This window comes from Diabrotica virgifera, chromosome 5, assembly GCF_917563875.1.
Source record: "Diabrotica virgifera virgifera chromosome 5, PGI_DIABVI_V3a".
NCBI lineage: Eukaryota > Metazoa > Arthropoda > Insecta > Coleoptera > Chrysomelidae > Diabrotica > Diabrotica virgifera.
The window spans coordinates 79966955-79987283 of NC_065447.1; the positions used below are offsets into that span (position 1 = coordinate 79966955).

At 31.8% G+C, this 20329-nt stretch overlaps 1 protein-coding gene across 2 annotated transcripts in view; it reads right to left on the reverse strand.

Annotated features, from left to right (window-relative positions):
• The window catches only part of LOC114334644 (disheveled-associated activator of morphogenesis 1), a 951114-nt gene that overhangs the window by 492051 nt on the left and 438734 nt on the right, over window positions 1-20329 (reverse strand). For both annotated transcript variants that reach the window (XM_050650176.1, XM_050650175.1), the window contains exon 4: window positions 7466-7568. The gene's annotated coding sequence lies outside the window, so the exon portion shown is untranslated. The remainder of the gene's footprint in view (window positions 1-7465; window positions 7569-20329) is intronic.

A 20329-nucleotide genomic window follows, 5' to 3' on the forward strand; every position in this document is an offset into this window, starting at 1 on the left:
AATTATTTTGAAAAAACATGTGAATTAAAAAAGTGGGGGGCTAACTTTGTCCCTAATTGTCCTAGGACAGTTGTTTTCTTTCTAAATGTGTATAAAAATTCAGCCTTTCTAAATATGAAAAAATAATTTTTCTACGGGTAACGGTTAAAAAGTTATTCTAATTGTTTATAAAAGTAAGCAAAAAATCGACATGTTTTCAAAATAATTTTACACGGTTTAAAATGATTTTTTGTCATCTATTTTTAATTAAGGTAATAGTATAAATGTTCTTCTTTCATAAACTGTCCGAAGTATTATTGTAACCTCATAATTTTCTGACTTATAGTGATGCAAAAAAATGAATTTGGGAAAAACAAATTAAATGAATTTTAAACTATTTGATCAATTGCTTTGAAATTCAAAATATAATTTAAGTACAAGAAGTCTCAGCATTCCGTGTAATAAGAAGGTTCTAAGTTAATTTTTCTAATGTAATAAAGATGGACATATTCAGCGAACGCCGTATTGAAGTTTTTTATACGATTTATGAGTTTTTTACTCTCAAATTTGTTTAAAGTGCTTAACTTTTTGGTAATAGACGAAAAATGCGAAAATTTACCGTTTTTCGATATTTATTTGTTTATAACTATGTATATCATCAAAATCGGCTGCAGGAAACATATAGGTTAATAATATAGATGTCCATACTACTCAAAAAATTTATTCTCGGCCTGGAGGGGGATGTGTCACTAGAAAAATCTTATTTCTCTGGACTACGATTGGTAATTGTTGTGAAAGCAATTTAAAACTATTTTCACTTCTTAATAACTAAATTTTCTTAACGATTCATTTTCAGATGACTTTCACAAGTCATTTCTTACGTTGCGGAAAATCCGTATACAAGAAATCTTTTGACAGTTCAACCTTTAGTTCCATAAAATAGTAAATAATATAGTGATTTTTTAGCAGATCTCTAGTTCTTAAATATTTCACATACATTTTCTACTTTGAACTCGATTTCTAGGAAATATAACAAACATAAAGAAATATTTATGAACACCGTGTACAATTTATTATAGACTAAAAGATTTATTCGGTCAGAAAATTCCTTTTACACTGAATTATTTGCATCATAACTAACATGTAGATACCACACGTCGCTTCAGGAAACTAATTACCTTTCTTAGATAAAATAGTTTCTCATCGAGGTATCACTCCACAAGCAGAAGAGGACTTCAGACAAAGAGCCCTTTGAGAGGAAACTGTGTACATCTCTTTTAACGCATACATCGTATATACTTAACTTAAAAAGTAAAATTCAGGCTTATTCACAACTAAAATAGTAAATTCGTTAAAATGCCACAAGAAACTAGCTTCAGAACAATGTACAATGTTTATTGCTTTATTTTTCTTTGTTCATTTTGTATCTATATATTGTTAAAAAAAGCGATACAAGCTATAACATTTATGTGAATGAAGATTGTCAGCTTAATTGGGCTAGATATTTTCTGCCTGACATATTCGGCAAACAAGTTTTAAGGCATTGATCGATCGAGAGCTTTAGTGAATAGTATACATAAAAGCAAGAATTATATGTAATGATGAGGAGCGAAAGATATTGAAACTCGTAATTATTAAAGAAAAAATAGAGGGTAGGAGAAACGTAGGAAGGAGACGCGTTTCCTGGTTAAAGAACCTGAGAGAATGGTTTAGTTGTAGCTCAAGAAAACTGTTCAGAGCACCTGCCTCGAAGGTCAAAATAACCATGATGATTGCCAACCTTCGTCGTGGAGTTGGCAGTTAAAGAAGAAGAAGATCAAACGAAAAATTATAGAAAAACTAAGTTTTTCAACCTAATAAAAATATTTGTAAAATAAAATATTTTTAAAAGATTTTTAATTGAAAAACTTATTAGCCCATTTCCCTGGTGACATCTCCAAGGCTTCTACAATATGCAAGCCAAATTGATGCTGCAGTGAAGACAAAAGGGAAGGAATTCTACACTATGCAATTCACAACCCCCGTCTGCAGCTTGGTAAAGTTCCAACGGAATAGTTACTCTATAGGAGTAATACTAATGAAAAAATAAAAATATATACCATTTTTATTCAGTTGCAATGCGAAGTCAAAACCGTCTTAATTTTTACTTAGATTAGAGAGTGAAGCCAGCACTCTTATCGACGATTTCACCTCTTGTTAGAGGCTCTTCAGAGAATGCATATGCTGCTTTCTCTAATCCTGGTAAAAACCCTTCGACATATTAGTCCCCCATTGCAACTAACGTGAAGGTAGTAGGTGCGTAACGGCATCTGCTAAATGAAAGACTAAGTTTTTCAACCTAATAAATATTTTTACAAATAAATGAAAGACTAAGTTTTTTAACCTAATAAATATTTGTAAAAATATTTATTAGGTTGAAAAACTTAGTCTTTCATTTAGCAGATGCCGCTACGCACCTACTACCTTCACGTTAGTTGCAATGGGGGACTAATATGTCGAAGGGTTTTTTCCCTTAACTAACGTGAAGGTAGTAGGTGCGTAGCGGCATCTGCTAAATGAAAGACTAAGTTTTTCAACCTAATAAATATTTTTACAAATATTTATTAGGTTGAAAAACTTAGTCTTTCATTTAGCAGATGCCGCTACGCACCTACTACCTTCACGTCAGTTGCAATGGGGGACTAATATGTCGAAGGGTTTTTACCAGGATTAGAGAAAGGAGCCTATGCATTCTCTGAAGAGCCTCTAACAAGAGGTGAAATCGTCGATAAGAGTGCTGGCTGCACTCTCTAATCTAAGTAAAAATTAAGACGGTTTTAGCTTCGCATTGCAACTGAATAAAAATGGTATACATTTTTATTTTCAAAAATTATAGCTATATTGCATACTGTGAATTAAGAGATGACATATGACGTGACTAAATGCTAGATTGCACCAACAGATTTTAAGCTTAAGACGTGCCTTAAGCTTAGTTTACAAAACATACGCGTTGCACAATTAAGTCTTAGATCAATTTTCAGCTTGCCACAATGGATTTCCACGTGGATTGCATAAATAAAAATCGAAAATTATGAGCTTAAGATTTGTTGGTGCAACCAGGCATAAGAAACATCAAAGCATGGACTTGGACTTCCAGTAACAATTCGAAGAAGGCAAGAGTTTGCATAAGTCATCGTCAACCTTCCTTAGAAGAGGGCACCTGAGGAAGAAGTTGGTTGTTTTCTTTCATCTGCACGTTTTATATGTTAAACGAGACCAAGTCGAAGGAGACCAGGTCGCAAAGTACACTCATGGTTCAGAGACATAAGAAACTGGTGCTACATACGCAATAATAAGAATATCAGAAGAAGAATCATTACGCATAATGCAACCAGCTTGAACGCCTACACGGTGTATCGCATCTTCAAGATATGCTTCGTGTTCCACATACAAAAACTGGTTCTCACTCAAGAAGATCTATACGGGAAAAACCAAGGTAAACAAACGTCATGGAAAGTCAGTTTGGATGAAAGATTGCAGAACCATTATGTTTATAGACGAATCTCGTTTTACGATATCTTTATCTGATGGCCGCCAAAGGGCAAAAAGGGCTAGAGAATACTATGCCGAATGTTACTTATCTCCTATGGTACAGCTTGGTGTTATAATGGTAAAGGTAAAATGGTATGGGGTGACATTTCTGTGGGCAGCACATATACAGATCTTGTTATGTTATGTTGGGAGTAGGTGGCCTTAATGCTGTTAGGTACATTAGGGAATTTCTGGAAGAATACGTTTTACCTTATATGCATTTTGTATGTGAGAATTTTCTACTAATGCAGGATAATGCTCGGTCACATTATCGGCACATAGCTAGGATAATAATGCAATACTTTACAGCTCTTGGTATTCAGTTACTAGCCTGGCCTGCTAGAAGACCAGATTTTAACTCGCTAGAGCATTTTTGGAACAACTTGGGAAGGGTAGTCAGGCAATATTATAATGAGTTTGAAACTGTGGTACCATATTTTACAGATGTTGGTATTAAGTTACTAGCATGGCCTCCTAGAGGTCCAGATCTTAACTTGATAGAACATTTGTGGGAAAACTTAAGAAGGGTAGTCAGGCAATATTATAACGAGTTCGAAACTGGTAGCATTAAAACAGGCGATAATAAATCAGTGGCAACAAATTCCGCAATACAAGATTGGTGTTTTGATCCAGTCTAAGCTCGAGGAGGAAATACTCGTTTTTGATATCCATATTTTACAAATATTATTTTATGATTTTGATTTAAATAATTTCTTACTCCGGAATAAAAAAAATTGTAAAGTTATATTTTTACTTTAGTCAATATTTTGGAACTTCGTTTTTATTTTATGTTTTGTTATTGAACATATAATAAAGATTATTTAATTCATAGGAGATTCTGACCAATAGCAAGCTACAGAAATCTAAATTAAACTGATTATTTTTTAATGATTTTAACTTCCAATCGTATAGTAAGATATTTGATCACGTGTTTAATTCTGTCCAATCAGATTAAAATTATACTGAGAATTATCTACTGTAGAAAATTACCGATAGAATTTTTTTAAGGAGATTGTTTTTCTTTAATGGCAACCAGTTTCCTAGTTTTGACAACTGTCACATTTAAGAAAATATCCATAATATACTTATTAAAAAATAATCTTACGAATATCACACGACAGTAAGAATAAATAAGAAAATAATGCTTCATTTTTACTCAAATTTGTTGCCATTGGACAATAGCCACTCGAGCCCTGCGGGCTCTCGTGTCTATTGCCAGACAACAAATTTTCGAAAAACTGTCGCATTATTTTCAATTTATTCTCACTCTCTTGTGATATTATACCCGATAATTTTTGATAATTCCCCGTCGTCAAGTATATTACGTCAGATGCCCTTCGTTCAAGAAGAAAGAAGAGGAGGAAAAACAGCTGTACCAACGATAGGGGTGAAATATATGGCGAGTAGAAGGCAGAGGGAATAAGTTTTGATGAGAGGTGAATAAGTGAGATATATTGTATGAGACAGACTGTGGGAAAGAAGCTCAAAATAAAAAAAACCCAATCTTGGGACCAAAAAAAGGGGGGAACGGGGAAAATAAAGCTCCTTGCTTACAGTCTGTGGATAAATGAAGGTAAAGTGCTTCGGAAGCGATGTCGACCTTGCAGCGGCCATTCCGTTTTCGGAGCGCTGGATGACAGAGGAGGGTCTGGTTTAGCAGGTAGGCATTCGGCGTAGCCTCGGCGACGAGAGAGCGTTTTAAAGCACCTCGGGAACTATCGCTGGTACTACGAAGAATGAATCCTGCACTAAGGTCAGTCAGGCGGCGTTCTGGACTGAGGTGTCTTTCGAAGATTCCAGACCCCCCCTCTTTAAAGACGAAAAAAAAAAAAGATGCCCTTCGTTGATACGAAAAAATACATTCAGTGACATTAATGACAATTAATGTTTTAAAAATTATAAAAGTGATGACTTTTAACCGTCTCAAATATTTATAACAACTGTGTGTTTAATTGTACTAATTTGTACTTACATAAATAAATTACAATAAAATTTTGGTTTTGAACAGTTTTACTCATGAAATAATCGCTACAAATTGCACTCGATCTCTAAAATTAATATAGAATTTTAGAGCTCTTGTGCAATTACTACTGATAATTCATGGGAATTTAAGGTACTAGTACACTTTAGAAGACCACAAATAAGCATTTTTTTAAGATTTCTTTTCTCAGAACCTTTATTAGAAATGAACATAAAACTTTTTACATATTAATATCTAACTCTTGGAGAATACAAAATATATATCTTTTTTCATTTATGCACGCACACTAATATTGTAGAGGGCGCCAAAGTCGAGGCCTCAAAAAAAAATAGTTCCGATGGCGGACAGTTAATCTCAGGATTAGGATCTCTGAAACAAAAAAAATCGTACGGCATTTGAAAAAGGAAGGTTTCTTACGTGACAATTTACCATTACTGTTAGTGAAACATTCCGCAAAGAAAAGATTTTATAGACAAGGTGAAAACGGCGGGTTCGTTGGGAAAAATATTCCCATGAGATTTTTTTGCATAATTACATTCGTGAGACATCCCAGAATAAGGTTCAAGAAGTCGCCCACGTGAAAAGTGGGCCAAATTTTTTTTAACAATTTTTTTTTAATCAAATTGCAAAAATCAATATTTTTGGCCCAGACAATTTTGTTTTTTGGACCATTCTGGATAAAAAAGGTATCTTATAATTTTTCTCTAAAGTTGATCGTTTTCGAGTTATAATCAATTTAAAATTGAAAAAACGAAAAAAGGCGATTTTCAAGGCTTAATAACTCGGTTAAAAGTTATTATTATAAAAGTCAGAAAGCGACTAAATCAAAGTTTAATGCCCCCTACAAGATCCCGAAGAAGTTTTTGTCATTATTTTATTACTAAGCTGTAACTTTTAACCGAGTTATTAAGCCTTGAAAATCGCCATTTTTCGTTTTTTTCAATTTTAAATTGCTTATAACTCGAAAACGATCAACTTTAGAGAAAAATTATAAGAGACCTTTTTTTATCCAGAATGGTCCAAAAAACCTACAGAAAAATTGTCCGGGCCAAAAATATTGATTTTTGCAATTTGATTAAAAAAAATGTTAAAAAAAATTTGGCCCACTTTTCACGTGGGCGAGTTCTTTAACCCTATTCTGGGATGTCTCACGAATGTAATTATGCAAAAAAATCTCATGGGAATATTTTTCCCAACGAACCCGCCGTTCTCGCCTTGTCTATTACGGAAATTTAAAAAAATTTTGTGAAAAATCACCCGTTTTTCTTTAATTTTCCATGGTTAAAGAATATTTATTTTTTAATTTTTGGTGAAATTGTGGTAAATTGTCATGTAAGAAACCTTCCTTTTTCAAATGCAGAACGATTTTTTTGTTTCAGATATCCCAATCCTGAGATTAACTGTCCGCCATCATTTTTCGAGGCCTCGACTTTTGCGCCCTCTGTAATATTAGTGTACGTGCATAAATGAAAAGATATATATTTTTTGTACTCTCTGAGAGTTATATATTAATATGTAAAAAGTTTTATGTTCATTTCTAATAAGGGTTCTGAGAAAAAAATTCTTGAAAAAAATTATTATTTTTGGTCTTCTAAAGTGTACTAGTAACTTAAGTTGTTCTAATACGTGTTATTTTACTTCAAAATAAACTTAGTGTCCGGTTATTCATGTAGTTAGAACACAGGATCAGTTGTGATTTTAAAACATTAAAAATCGACGGTCAATAAAAAAATACGTTTTCAGAAACAACAACCATACAGAGCTTTGAAACAGGCTGGTTTAACCTCTTTCTGACCCTTTCTGATTTCTAGTTCAGACCTGTACATATAAGGAATTGAATAAAGATCGTAGAAGCCCATTTCCATAAAAAATAATTCCTATGACATTATTATTCGATTTCATGATCTACTTTTCAAGAGAAGCAAAAATTATTACCTCGTTAGTTCACCTTGGACGTCAGTCTGGCAGCTTCTTTATTGAAACTGTTGGACTTAACTATCTCCGAGGACAGTGGTGTACGTTATTGATTGTATATAATCTGCAAAAGAAGAAGAACATAATTAGTATACTATCAAAAACCATTGAAAGAATGTAAATATTCGCATTATTTTTCGATTGCTATCAAAAGTAATATCAGAGTCAACTGAAAATCACGTATTTGTTCAGAAGAATACCTATGTTACCGGCCAAACCCGATTTCAGGACAAACTAGTTTGGCCTAGGCCAAACTAGTTTGTCCTAAGCGCGTTAGGATAAACTAGTATGGCTTAGGCCAAACTAGTTTGTCCTATCGCGCGTTTACTAGTTTATCCTGATATAAAGACGCACAGTTCAGGCCAAACTAGTTTATCCTGATATAATAAAGACTCACACTTCAGGATAAACTAGTACGGCCTAGTCTAAACCAATTTAGACGAGTCGAAAGTAATTTAGCGAACATGTAAGGACTTTTACATGCGGGGAATTCCCAAATCACGTCCCAACAGGGATGGCCAAAAAAATTATACATCGATATATTGTATCATATTTATGATACATCGAATAAAGATATATTGATACATGCTATAAATCAATATATTCTTATATAGGTAATTAAATAATATAAAAAATAATAAATAAAAAGATGAGGTTTTCTCCAAAAATGAAAAGAAAAGATAAACTTACGAATGAAATCGAGTACAAATTAATACTATTTTCACCAATTTTGAAAAAATGTCAAAACGTTGAATTATCCACGTCGGTCTGTCTGTCTGTCTGTCCGTAAACTTAACTTCTCCGTCATTTTACCAGGTAGAATGACATGTGATGTGTCAAATAAAAGCTTATAATCCAAGGATGGTACTAAAGGTGAGAAATTTGATTTAGGACTTCCGGTTTTAGAAATGCGACCGGAAGTACTATTTTAAAGTCACCGGAATAGAACAAGTGATATATTATGTATTACTCGACGCGACTTCGCAAGACGAGAACAAATACATACTTCCAGTTTCATGACTGTCTGTCCGTCCGTCCGCGAATACAACTCTTCTGTTATTAATACAGATAGAATGACAAATGAGGTGTCAAATGAAAGCTTATAACCCAAGGATGGTAAGTAACCGTAAGTACTGTTTTAAAGTCAGTCAAAATATAATATGAATGTAAATAATAATAAATAAATAAAGACGTCTCAAAATTCACTATTCACTTCATGTAGGGTAATATTCAGCACTATGCCCTGAAAAATCCTTTTTTGTTTTCTTTAGTTAGAGTGTTCTTCCATATCACTCCATGGAGTGCTTTCGTGGCTTGTTTTCCCTGTACTATTTTCATTTCTATATCTTTCATACAAGTGCCATCTCGGTTTATCATTTACCCTAAATACTTAAAAGTCTTATAACTCTTAATAGTGTCTTCTAAATTTACGTTTAAATCAGCAACCAATCTGTAATCAATTACTTTCGACTAGATTTAATTGGTTTAGTTTAGACTATGCTAAACTAGTTTATCCTAATATAAAATCATACACTTTAGGATATCAGGATAAACTAATTTGGCCTACGCGCGATAGGACAAACTAGTTTGGCCTAGGTCATACTAGCTTATCCTAACGCGCTTAGGACAAACTAGTTTGGCCTAGGCCAAACTAGTTTGTCCTGAAATCGGGTTTGGCCGGTAACACCTATATTATTGGAGCTAAGAAACAAAAAGAGCAAATTTATAAATGTATATAATATGTACATATTGAAAAATACATACTTATGTTTTTGTACACATTTATGACAAATGAATAAATGGAAAAGACAATTATTTTTGATGAGCGCTTTCCTCGATGAAAGCCATCATCAGAGTTATAGTCAAAATATAGGGTGAGGCAGATAAACGGCCTATTAGAAATATCTCGAGAACTAAAGACAACTGAATCATGAAAATTGGAAAGAAGGGATTTTGAAGAGTGATCTATTTAATGAAAATATTTTCATCTCTTTTTTTTAAATAGGACATTACTCTGTATATTTTTACATTTTTGAATTTTTCTCGATGCCTTCTTTCTTAAAATATAACGTTCTGTAATGTTGTACAGGGTAGTTTAAAAGATAATTACGTTTTTTCTTCTTATTTTCGTAGCAACATTCACACCCTGTAGAATTGTAGTAGTTTTACATCAAAAACTCTATTTATGTTCAAATGGTTTTTAATATAGTCTACTATTGTTAAAAATTATTAGTATAGCTAAATGTTGAATTTTAGTATACAGGGTTGGTCGAAAGTCGGAATGAGTCTTCCCTGTATTTTAGTATTGTAATGAAATGATATTTTATGGTACTTTTTTATTTCTTAAGCATTCCCTATACATAACTTCTTTAATTTGTGCTTAATAGTTAATCGCACCAACAATCTTAACTACGTAGGTATTTTGATAGCTTAACCATTATTGGTAATTTTAAGGCTCAGTCTAGATAATTATATATTTATCTCCGAAAAATTATTTGTGATTGAATATCTTCACGGCTAACCTAATAAAATCTCACGTATTTTTTGTTGCAATTAAAAATAATTTTGTAAAATTAAAGCAGTTAGGTATAGGGAATGCTTAAGAAACAAAAAAGTACCATAAAATATCATTTCATTAAAATACTAAAATACTTCTCTATAAAATTTTTATAAAATACTCCTCTCACAGACGTCTAAAGGTGGGAAACTATGTAATGTAATGTTAATTTATACATTTATATCGATAATTTCTACCTCTACTAGTTTCATCTCTTTTTATTTTACAATGTATTATCACATTGCAATGTTTCCCACATTTTGCGTTATTTTGCCGGATATTAGCGTGCTCATCACTGTATACAATCAGATAAAATTTGTGCCCAAATTTCAGTAACTTGATTACTGGATAACAAACAATCTTGACTGAATGTGTGTTCAAAGTACGAGCACAAGTAGAAAATACTCGAGCAGCTTTTCATCGAAAGAATAAACTCCTTACAAAGTTTGTTACAGTTTATTCGACAGAACGTAGACCGCATGAAAATTTCTATGTTACAAAATAATGAGCACTAAGAGAGAACTTTAACCATTAATAAAAAATGTAAAATGTGTTTTCTATGAGGAAAAGATTGACGGAAAAGAAAATCCGGAAGAAGAAAATTTTCGTGGTTAAAACCTGTAAGAGACAAGCATGAATAACCATTGACTACTAAAAACCGCAGAACAGAGATGCATTTGTTGGAAATAATGATGAGTGATGACCAAATCAGTAATAATATATACAGTAATATAAAGAGTATCTATATCTATAGAATAAGAATTCGATTCCGAACTCAAAAAATTGTAAAAAGCAGAGACTATGATGACCTTGGCGCCCTTGTTTTTGGCCAAAAGAAAAAATAGTAAGGGTGTGATTAGAAACCTTGTTGACATTTAGAAAACCAATTAATTGTTCGCATGAACAGAATTTATGATTACGTCTACACCTGCTTGACAGATATTTCAAAATTTGGCGTACAAGTTTCCTTTTTTGGCTTTAATTAAACAATGTATATGTACCTTTGGTACGTACCTAATGTGATGTAGAAATATTCATTTTTCACGATTAGACACACGGACCGTATTGCATATAAATCACAGACCCATTTTTATCGCGCGCAGCGTACAAGAAACCCACATAACCCTTTTCGGAACCACCTCTGTCGTAGGTGCAGTCCGTCTTAGTAATATTTAAATGTTATTCTGCATCTTTGTGTTCTTTCTATTGCAAAATTGTGTTTTAAAATGTCAACTACGGTAATTTCATTGGCGATTTGAACACGAACAATTGCAAATCGATTGCGCACCACGCGAATATAAAAATTAATATGGACAATAATTTGTACACTGAAGCACTGACGAATCAAAATATTCAATTTCCATATTAATATAGAAAATTTTATTTTTGCCGAATTAAATTAAATAAAATCATTAAATATATATTAAAATTAAATGCATCACAAACTAAAGACTAAAAATAAATTAAAAACATTGTAGACCAATACTTATCAATTTAAATAACTCCAGAAATCAATGGAGAATTCAATGTATATAGCAAAAAATGTTATACAAACTTTTTACGGTAAGTTAATATTTTTTAAGTAATTCACGCTCGGAATTTTTTATTTCAAAGAGTTAAAAAAATTACTCGGAAACACCGAAAAAGTCGATATAAAAATAAAAACGAAACCTTTCAAAATAACAATAGAAGAGTCACCGAAGGTTTTCACCTCCGAGTTCGTTAAACCTTCATCGATTTTCATGAAAATTGGTGAGTAGTTAGAGGATACCTCAAGAAACAAAAATGATATGGTGCCAAGTTGCGCTTTTACCTTGGGGGGTGGATGCCACCCCTTCTCAGAGGTGGAAATTATTTTATTAAAAATAACTCCATAAATCGATAAAGAGACAAATTCTAAGCAAAATTTGTTATCTAAAGTTATTAAAATAAATCAATACTTTTTGAGATATTGAAGATCAAAGATTTTAATTTTTCATGAAAAAAATACATGCTTTAAAGCGATTTTTTATAAATCACTCAAAAACTATAAGATTTTACAAAAACGTTACCAAAATTGAAGCTAATAAAAAATCGAATAAATTTCTTACTTGAAACCCATTTAATATTAACTCAAAGTGAGTTATAGGTAATTGTACGTATGTTTTTTTCCGGTGAGTACTCAAATCTAAGTATTCAAGCTTAATAACGAGAAAACGATGCATTTTATAAAATATGCTTACTAAACACTTCTCAAAGTACTCAGAAATACCTATCAAATGAGCTCAAAAAGGAGTTGACAGCATCAAAATTTATGGTCCAAAAATATTTCCAAAAAAAATTTTATTTTTTTTAGAATCACTCCGTTAAACTTTATGATATTAGGTTCAACCAAAACTATTTGCAAGGTAATTTCAAAAGCTAATATCGTATTAAATTTAATCTTTTATATTCCTCATGTTTTAAAAGAAAAGGCTAAAGTCACGGTTACATGATTTTAGGGGTCATCCATAAACTACGTCGTTGAGAAGAGGTGGGCTTGCTTATTGCGACGGAGTACGACAGGGGGAGGGGGGCTATGAGTGCCCATTCGACGTCGTTTAATATATTGGTATATTTAAATTTGTCGCTATTGTGTCTATAAAAATAATTTTTTACTAGCTTCTACCAGCATTAAAGTATCAGATATTCATATAAAAACGTATAGTTTTTGATATGAAATTGAAAATAAAACAAAACGTTTACGAATAAATATACCTTTGTTAAAATTAAAAAGAATAATTCTAAATATAGATACTTTTATCGCATACTTTTCATTTCGTTTTTATCAGTCACGGCGTTAAAATAATATTAGGTAGCATTTTTGTACAACAGGACAACAAACAATAAGACATTGTTCTTTGGGTTTAAACAATCGCTTCTATATACAGAACAACGTCTGGAAGCAAAAAAATATTAAACTGTTAGTTCATTTATGTGCTGCATGCTGTGTGTGAAACAACTAACAGTTCTGAAACAACGAATAGAAATAAAATATTGAAAGTTGAGTCAGGAAATAAAATTCGAAATTTTTTATCCTTTGAGCTTTTTAAGTTGGAAAAAATAAAGCATAACAAAGTGGCGAAATACTCGACAAGGGAAATCTAAAAATGCATTTCACGTCCTGTCATTCACCGTGATAATAATTTTAGCGAATTATTTCCCTTTATATCCACAAAAGTGAATAAAGTATCCCTAAAAGAAAAGAAAGGATGGTTTAGATTTGATTACAGTACAGCACCTCTACTATGTGCTTATACGTATTTCGGAATAGCCGTTTCCTCATCGGAGCACCTGGGTAGAAGCACTGAACTGAAATCAAATCCTTTCATCCTTTCCGGGTAATTATCAAAATAATTACCAAAGATGACGGCTATTCTGAAATACTTATAAGCACATAGTAGAGGTGCTGTACTGTAATCAAATCTAAACCATCCTTTCTTTTCTTTTAGTAAATAAAATATTGTTTTCTATTTAGTTAGTAAGTCGTATTTATACTTTAGAAGAAATGGCATCGAAATCAAAACAAAATAAATATAAAGATTTATATGATGCAGTTAAGAAAGCATACCCCTCAAAATCTTGGTCCAATGCTATTTAAATGCATTCATTTTTTTCGAATACTAAGAAAACTAATAAAGATTTTTGAAAAATTTAAACGCAGATTGAAAGACTGCATTATTGCCGAGGGCCAAAAGTTCCTGAAAACATCTATAATGTTTATTTTAATAAGTTACAGGGGTAAAAAAAGAGAAAATTTTGTCTGATTTTTCATTTCAAACATTTCATTCAAAAAAAACCTTTGTTTATTCTAAGGGAATGTTTGTTTATTCTATTATTTTTTATCCCATAAAAATAAAAAAAGTTAAATATTTGCTAAAGACAAACTCAAATTTTACTATCTATCAATTTGTACGTATATCGAGTATTGTTGGAGTTATTCTAAAAAAAATGAAATTTAGGAGAAAAATTCTAATTTTTAAATCATATTTTTTACAAAAATATGCATCCAAAACCGATTAAAATTTTTGAAATCATTACTTATGCTAGAATAAATAAAGTAGTATAGGGATTACTATAAATTTTAATTTTTGTGGAAATGGTGTATGTTTTATTTATTACTTTTTCGACAATCGAAACTCTTATGATCAAATAACATAACAAAAAGAAGAGATTTTTCAAAAAAAAAATGCTTAGCTATTAAACAAATATGCAAAAAAATCAGCTAAAATAAAAGTGATTAGGATTAGACTAAGGGCCGCTATAGGTGAAATTTCTTAATCATTTTAGGCACGATGGGACCCTATAACTTAAATAGTAGAACCTAAAAGAAAACGTTTGAACACTGTGCCGTCACTTTTCAGTGGCACATGCGTCGACAGTGGCGCATCAAATTTTCCACTTATGGACGGGATAAATAAATTAAAAGTTAACTTACTAACAGAATTCATTTTTTTTTAAGTTCTATGTGATTAACACATAGGATTCATCGTGATTTTAACCCACCACCCCCTTCCCCCTGCCCCCACCATCAAAAACTTCATTTTTCGTTTTTATTTTTTTGGTGGGATGCAATCAATTTTAAAATTTCAAAAAATTCACACGCATAGTTGAGGCTTTTATAAAACATGCCTATTTTTTATAGACCCATAGGTTGAGTGTACATAACCTCAAAAAATTAAAAGAAATTTTTTTTTTCAAAAAAGCGTATAACTTTTTTTGAGGAATAGCTGCCGGTCTAATTTTTTCTTAATCTTGTGTGTTTTATCAAACACTAATATTTTAAATTTTTTTCAGATTTTTCCGTAAGTCTCCCCACCTTCAAAAATCCGAAAAACTGTTTTTTGGGGGTTTTGGGGTATTTTCCCTATTTTATAGACTTCATAATATAGCAAATCAATTTTTTTATAGGTTATATGTAACTTGAAGTAACTGAGTTCTTTAGAATATTTAAAAATCAGAAGAACACGTTCAAATCCCCCAAAACCCCCTTAAAAACAGTTTTTTGGATACCAACGTGGTGTCCACCAACGTGGTGACCAACGTTACATTACTGAAGGTTACATTACTTACATTTTTGAAGGTGACCAACGTTACAGAAAAATCTGAAAAAAATTAGAAATGTAGTGTTTGATAAAATACACAAGACTAAGAAAAAATTAGATCTGCAGCTATCCCCAAAAAAAAGTTATATACTTTTTTTCAAAAAAAAATTTTAAAATTTTTTTGAGGTTATGTACACTCAATCTACAGGTCTATAAAAAATAGACATGTTTTATAAAACCCTTAACTATGCGTGTAAATTTTTTGAAATTTTAAAATTGATTGCATCCCACCAAAAAAAAATAAAATTGAAAAATAAAGTTTTTGATGGTGGGGGCAGGGAGAAGGGGGTGGTGGGTTAAAATTACGATGAATCATATGTCTTAATCACATAAAACTTAAAAAAATGAAAAAAATTAAATTCTGGTAATTAGGGAGGGTATTTTTTAATTTATGTATCCCGTCCATAAGTGGAAAGTTTGATGCGCCATTGTCGACGCATGTGCCACTGAAAAGTGACGGCACAGTGTTAAAACGTTTTCTTTTAGGTTCTGCTATTTAAGTTATAGGGTCCCATCGTGCCTAAAATAATTAAGAATTTTCACCTATAGCGGCTCTTAGTCTAGATGGAAAACACCTGAGTCATTAAAAAAACGATTACCTATCTCATGTTCTTATTAAAAGTATCGAAGTAAATTAATTTTTTTTTATAACATTTTTCAATTTATTCAAAATTATTCTGAATCTAACAGAGATATGGAAAATATGGACAAATACGAAAATGTAGTTGCTTGGGAAAGTATGAAGTATTTGTTTAAATATTTTGTTTTATTATTATTATTATTTAACATGACCCTATTTAATATTTCATACTTACTATCCCTTTCTAGCGTAACATGACCTTACGTACAGATGATATTTCATTTTAATATCCTCTTTTATTTTATATTTAATATTTTATATCTAATTTAGTGTAAAAGTTATAATAGTCCATGTGGTGAGACCGCTCCCGTCTGGAAAAATTTCTGATTCGGTTTCTTTGTGGATTCCTATTCAAAAATGTCACCTTTAAACAAATCTAAAGGGTGCCGGGCGGAATTTTTGGGCAGAAATTGTTTAAACAATTTTTTTAAACAAATACAAAAGATCACTTTTTTGACCCGGAACATATATTTTTGAGTTTCGTGGGTCATTCTGAACAAGAAAGGTATCTTTTAAATTTTCTCAGAAATTGATAATTTTCGAGTTAAAGCCGATTAAAAATCTGAAAAATGCGAAAATACGCATTTTCAAGGCTTAAAAACTCATATTTAAATTAGTATTTTTGAGGTTGCCAGGTACTTAAATTGAAGACTAAATATTCAGCTTCAAGATTCTGAAGAGTGATCACGTCTAACTTTAATTTATACCGTTGTTTTTTAATTGTTAAGTATGCGCGTTTATCCGATTTTTTTGCCGGTGCGGCGCGCTCCGTATCAAAAATCTCCTATTTTCCTCCAAAAAATATTTTTTCTAGATTCTTTAGGACATTCTAAATAAAACAAGTTTCTTGACATTTTTCTCAAAAGTTAATAGTTTTAAAGTTATAAGTAGAGCTCGGGAAATATGCACTTAAAAAACCCTAAAATATGCAAGCAAATATGCACAAAAACAGTTAAAATATGCACTAAAATATGTTTTTATGCATTTAATGCATATAAATAAGAAACGCAGTAATCATCGCATCAAACGCATAATTATGTTATTGCTTTATATTCATCATCATCATCATCGTTCTATTATATTATTATTACAGTTAAAACTATATAATAATAAATTTTTTATAAATCTTCTAGAGAAAAACTGTGCCGTCTATCCGATAATAATTGTTTATATGGGCCATTCCACGAACATACGCCTGTTTTGGATTACTTCGAGAACGAATATTTTACTGTGCAACATAAGAAGTACGAAAGTAAATGGCGCTAATAATTATGTCAATAAACGACAATGTAATTTGCAATTTACTTTCGTTCTTCTTATTTTGCACAGTAAAATATTCGTTGCCGAAATAATCCAAAACAGGCGTATGTTCGTGGAATAGGGCATACGTGGAAAACATTATTTTTTACTTCACATGAAGTTAAAGCAGCACACTTAAAAAATATTATATAATTGAGGGTTCTACAGGTAAAATAAAAAATTATCTTCACAATTCCTTATCTTAATAATATTATTTATTTGAATTATTTTATGATATCCCTCATTTTTCTTTAACACTGTGCAGAATTTTTGATACATTTTGTTGATTTCCCCAAGGTGTTTAATTTTTTAATGAATTGATAATTTCAATACTTTGGTCTAATGAAATGTTTAAGTTTTCTAATTTATTAATTGATTCAACAATATTTACAAAGTTGGTTTGAATATGTGCCAAATTACTTTTTAATAACGGTTTTTTTTTAAATCCACACTTTTTTTATAGCACCTGAACTATATACTTCGAAGCCCCGCGCATATAGCTATTCCCCATCTAGTTATCACAGGTTCAGGTGGTAAAGGCACATTTGGTATACATGATTTTGAACTCTGTTTTACTATTAATCCACTTGTTCAGAAGAATTGATTTAGTTGGCATTATCAAACACTTTTGATAAACACTTAAACAAAACTTTACTGAACTAAATAGGGACAGGTCAGAACGACGATGGCAATTTGTGTTTTGCTAATACAAATTCTGGTAATTTGTTATTTTTTAAGCTTTCGGGAAAAAATATTGATTTATAATTTTATTTCATGCTGCCGGCAATCGGCTTATCGCATTATTGTCCATTAGGATCTATTTTTTTTTATTATAGCTAATACCAACTTTATGTTGCTAATACCAACTTTACCAATTGCATTGCTTGTGTCCTCAGATGTTTGTCAATATTGGAGATATATCTTAAAATAGGCACTTTTAATAAATGCATATGCACTTACACAATTTATCCAAAATATACAAATATGCACTTAGAGATATGGGTTGGTCGTATCGCATATGCGATATGTTGGTTGGTATATCGTATCGTTATGAGTGTGTGTCATGTCTGGACAAGCGAAGGTATAGGAAGAGGAAGAAGACCAGCTGGTCAACCGAGGAGTACCACAGAGCTTCAAGATAGACGCTTTAGACTAGACTACTGGCTCTGCGAAAACGTTTTGCTACTACGCGTCAATTCGCTGACCAATGGTGCGGGGTAGAAAGTAGACCTGTTACTATGCGTACACTATACCTTCGCATTCAAGCCTCTGGACTGGTCTCATTCCACCCTAGACTAGTGCTTCCTTTGACTGTGGACCACGTTCATCAACGTTTAAATTGGTGCAGAGATCGGCAGCAATGGGTGACAGAATGACATAATGTAGCATTCAGCGATGAATCGCGATTTTGTTTTGGAATGCATGATGGTCGTAGGAGTGTGAGACGCCGCATGGAGAGCGACGAGATATCAGGTTTGCTCTTGAGAGGCATGTACATAGGATAGATGGAGTAATGGTTTGAGGACTATTGCCTATGGTAGCCGATCACCACTTGTGTTTATTCGAAGCAGTATGACAGCTACGTGTTATGTTGATGCCATCTTACAAACCACTTCATTGCCTTATCTAGATGGCCATCGATACGTACTTTCTCAGCAAGATGACGCGCGTCCCCATATTGCGCGTCGACCTATGGACACTTTTCAAGAAGCTGGCGTTAATGTTTTGTCGTGACCACCCCGTTCACCAGAGTTAAATCCTCTCGAACCTGTCTGGGATATGATGAGAAGGAGACTGTTCACTTTGTATCATCCTCCACACACTCTGCCATAGATAATCCCTGAAGTTAAAGCTGCTTGGAACGAGAAGCAGATATCCATCATCTCATTTTGTCAATGCCTAGGCGTGTACAGGAGTGTATTCAGCTATGGGATCGCCCAACACATTTTTTTTATTAAATGTTATCGCCATAACAAAACAATGCTTGCCAACGTTATCCTTTAATTCTTGATGTAAATCTACAATGTTGCTAAATAATTATTAAGTCCAAGAAATTATTCCATCTGGGGTAACACTTCATGTAACACTTGGTGTAACATGATTCAGATTTGAAGAAGCATAAATCTGCAGTTTTTAGATTTTTGGTAAAAAATGGTGGTTTTCACTCCTTAAAAACAAAAACGACACATTTTAATTATGTAAGGAGAGGAAGGTAAGTATAAATCGCTAAATAATTTAATTTAAAAAAACTAGTTCTTGTGTAGTGTGTTAGTCCAGGGCGCATCCATTTTGAGATGGACGTTGAGAGGTGACTCAAAAGGAAAAATTCAATTTTTTAATTGGTTTTTTGATTATAACTTTAAAACTATTCATTTCTGAGAAAAGTTCTACTGACATAAAAGTTGCATAATTTAATTTTCTACAATACAGAATTGGTTATAAATTTAAAAAATAGTCACCGTTGTTGCAAAATAGCAATAATTGAGAAAAAAAAAACATACAAAAACCAGTATTTGCATTTTACGTTTTTTAACCATTTACGCAACACTTAGGACCTTCATATTTTACTCAGAAAAACTTTATGATACAATAAAACAACACTGTAAATTTCATTAAGATCGGTTCAATATATTTAGCAAAATAAATTTTGCAAGCCAGCTTTTGCAAAAAAAATTCATTTTTTTTAATGTTGCAGAACTGACAATAAAGCAGATAGCAAGTTGAATTTTTTTTGCTTATAGAAGTGTACTGTACCTTTCATTTGCAATTTGCAAAATTAAAATCGATTAAATACCACGACGCCGGCCTCAGGAAATTTTTTAAATAAACATTAATTTTTGGTGCTACGCGCAGGACAGCGGTGTTCGATTCACACAAGTTGATTTCCACCAAAATTTCTTCCAATCTTTATCTAATATATTATTTTCTTACTCTATATTTTGTTGTATTTTAATATTTTAATTCCACAAAAATCAAACTAATTTTATTATTGTTTGTGAAATATTGTTTAAACAATTTCATATGTTTAAAAATAATAAACTTTTATTCTCTAAGTTAAAATATATCAACAAAGAAAGTTTTTGCTAAAAAAAGTGTTATTTCAAAAGATAGAGTATGTGTTTTTATTTTGCAATAAACAAATTTATTTATTTATATCGAAATGTAATAAAAATTAAAATATATCAATCATTATCAAAGATCATGGG